The 3,009-nt window shown below is 31.1% G+C and overlaps 1 non-coding gene across 1 annotated transcript; it reads left to right on the top strand.

The window, feature by feature from the left end:
• Positions 1–1,268: 1,268 nt before the first annotated feature.
• TRNAT-AGU (transfer RNA threonine (anticodon AGU)) lies at positions 1,269–1,341 on the top strand. Its single transcript has one exon. It is a non-coding gene; the product is annotated as a tRNA-Thr (tRNA).
• Positions 1,342–3,009: the final 1,668 nt, after the last annotated feature.

Below are 3,009 nucleotides of genomic sequence, written 5' to 3'. Positions count from 1 at the left end.
ATCGAATGCATTATGTTTTGCTTCTGTGCCAAATTACTTTTTTTCCTTTCGACCAAGGCTTTGGAGCCTTTAAAATGCTTCTATTTGCAACAAAATTCTTTGTTTTAAAGTGGACCATTTCTAAAGTAGTATATTTAACTACCAGCAACAATGAATTGTAATTTTACGTATATTTCTTTCTTCCCAACTAGAAATTATCCTCAGGATGATCCTTAAGCAGGCCTATGCCCTTGATTAAGTTACGCCTATTGATTAATAGTCTGATACAAAGTGACTACTTTTCTAAGAAGTGGGCAATAGAACTGATGAGGGTAGTTTAAAACGTAAGACAAAAATTTCAAATATTCTAAACTCAATACTGCTATGTTATCATTTTCATTGTTTTTCACGTCTTTTGAAGACAAAAACTATGTTTTCAAATAATAATATTTTTCATTTTTTTATCATTCTTATCTCAACAGAGAAACGTATTGTTAGTTTTTAATCACTTATTCAAATGACATTTTAAAATAAATAAATTCGTGTGATAAATTGGAGTCATTCCCATGAAATTTGTTGTAATTTCTGCCAGTTCGCAAACGTTACTCATTCACTCTTTTGAGTGATGGATAAAGTTTACTTTTATAACCAGATTCTTTGCTACTAATGCTCAAAAAAATCCAAAGAGCAATTATTTTCTTTTGGACTCAGAAAAATGTAAACGTTTTTTTAATTTATATGTAACATATCCAGCAACATAACTCAGGGCATGACATTGTATATAATTATGAAAATATTATAGAATTATTTGTGCTTTTTATCAAGTGTTCGAGTTCTACTTTTATTTCTTTTTCTCTTTGGGAATAACAATATTAATTTTAAAAATAGATGTGTAGGAAAATAAACCCTAATTTTTAATTTAACAAGTCTTTTTGCTCTTAGCGTTTCGTTTTTTGCTTGCCTTTTCAAAGAATTTTTTAATTATATAGTCTTATAATCTTTCTTTAATAGATTATATGTTGTTTAATTATATAATCTGTTGGTGAATTCTGTAAGAGTTGGACTACTCATAATTACCATGCGACCAATATTACGAATATGATTGAAAAAATTAACTATAACTTGATTAAACTTACGTTTAAGTAATTCCATAACCAATTTGGAGATAGAAATGTAATGCTTTGATTGATGTGGTGTTAATTAGATTTATTGGAAAGGAAATATTTTACTTTTTCCATTTACCTTCATTTTAGAAAACCTATAAGGTATTTCTCTCACCTTCTTAGCGTGCCTTCGTGGTGTAGTGGTCTGCACGCTGGACGAGTATTCCAGAGGTCCGTGGTTCGATTCCCGGCGAAGGCGTTGCTTATTTTTCATCGCTCCTGCTTTCGAATTAACCTAATGTCTCTACAAGTTGGGGGGTTTGGGGGGGAGGGGGGTACGAACACTATGGCCAACTGGTGTCTAGAAGTTTCCTGTGCTACAACTGAGGGTTCGCTCAAATGTGCCAAAGTATTTCTTCCAACAAACGCATGCGCGCTCTTCATATTATTCATAAACGCATTAAAAAATAAATCAGTGACAATGGATATTTTGTCGCATTGACCATATCTTTCGTACTGATTTTTATGCAATTATTTTGAGAGCACATCTGTCAGCGATACTGTTGTAATTTAGTTATTAAGCTTAATTTATTCTCGTAATTGTCTTTGAAAATTAAAAGAATTTATCCCGGATAATATTTTTTAATTCTATGTTGCAATTATTTTTATTCTAGCAACAAAAAAGGTATGGTGTTTGAAAAGTTTGTCAGCATATAAATAATATAAAGATATACATAATGATATTTAAAAATTTTTTAAATATATTCTTTGTTTTTCTATTAACTTATATTTAATAAGGTAATGCTTGTTGCTATTTGGCAACAACACGCACTTGTTGATAACTCATCTTTTATTACTAGCACTTGTACAATAGGAGTTTCAGACAAGAGAATGGATCTAAAATTCAGTTTTATACACCAAAACTTTTATCAATAAAAGATAATTTCGTTAACCAGTATCTCACCAGACAGAGTTTCAAAAAAAAGTTGCTGCATACACTTTATCTTTCCTTCTTTCAGAATACCTCTCGTACTTTATTTGATGCTTCATTTTTGAAGAGATGATTTTGGAAAACCTCTAATAGTAATTTCATTTGAAGTTCCGGCTCTTAACTGTTCCCTGCATTTTTCTGACGTTCCAGCAGAATGAATTTCACTTAAAAACTGTTTTTGGACTACAGCATTTACTTCAAAAAGAATAACATTCACCACTTTTTTAATTCCATTGTCATAAATTTTGTCATCTTGATCACTTTTATCATCACCGTTATCACGCATTGTTATTGAAAAACACATGTCGTAGTCATTTACACTAACTAATAATGCTCCACCAGTGTCCGATTGCTTAGGACTGCTGAATATAGGTTCGACCTGTTTGGATTTGGTCACAGCTGGCTGTACATTTGGTTTTTGTGGTTTTCCTATGTATTATTTGTATAGAGCCAGTTTATGTCAGAAAGTCCTTCACGAAGGCATTTCTCATCTTATGTGGATAGCCCTTCTGACTTTGCCATATTCAAATAATCATATCTAACTTGTAAACGTTTTCCACGATATAAACATATATTTTATTGTATAAATAAAACTCATTAACAATGCATAAAACTACAGAAACAGCAATGAAGGAGCACTAAGCAGGCAGCTGATTTATACAAGTGAGCCGCTGGATTCTGATTGAATGCATGACGTTGCTAAATAGTAACATAGAATTTTGCACATTCAGAAACTTAGTCTCGGACAAAATTGTCAATTTCCAGTTTATTTCTGTTTTTACCTCACACTCATTTATAATACTAAAATTTTTTAAACAAAACAAATCATGCCAGTTCTGAAATATATTATAATGAATATAATGTACATAATTTGGTAACTTTGGGTAACTAAATAGGCTACCATGCCATAAGCTTAATTTCTCTCTAAATAAAGCA

The sequence above is a fragment of the Stegodyphus dumicola genome, chromosome 2 (genome assembly GCF_044657685.1).
Source record: "Stegodyphus dumicola isolate Sdum_Otavi_A_Nest chromosome 2, ASM4465768v1".
In the NCBI taxonomy this organism is placed as follows: Eukaryota; Metazoa; Arthropoda; class Arachnida; order Araneae; family Eresidae; genus Stegodyphus; species Stegodyphus dumicola.
The sequence above is the reverse complement of the archived record's forward strand: the minus strand, read 5'-3'. Positions and strand labels throughout refer to the sequence as shown.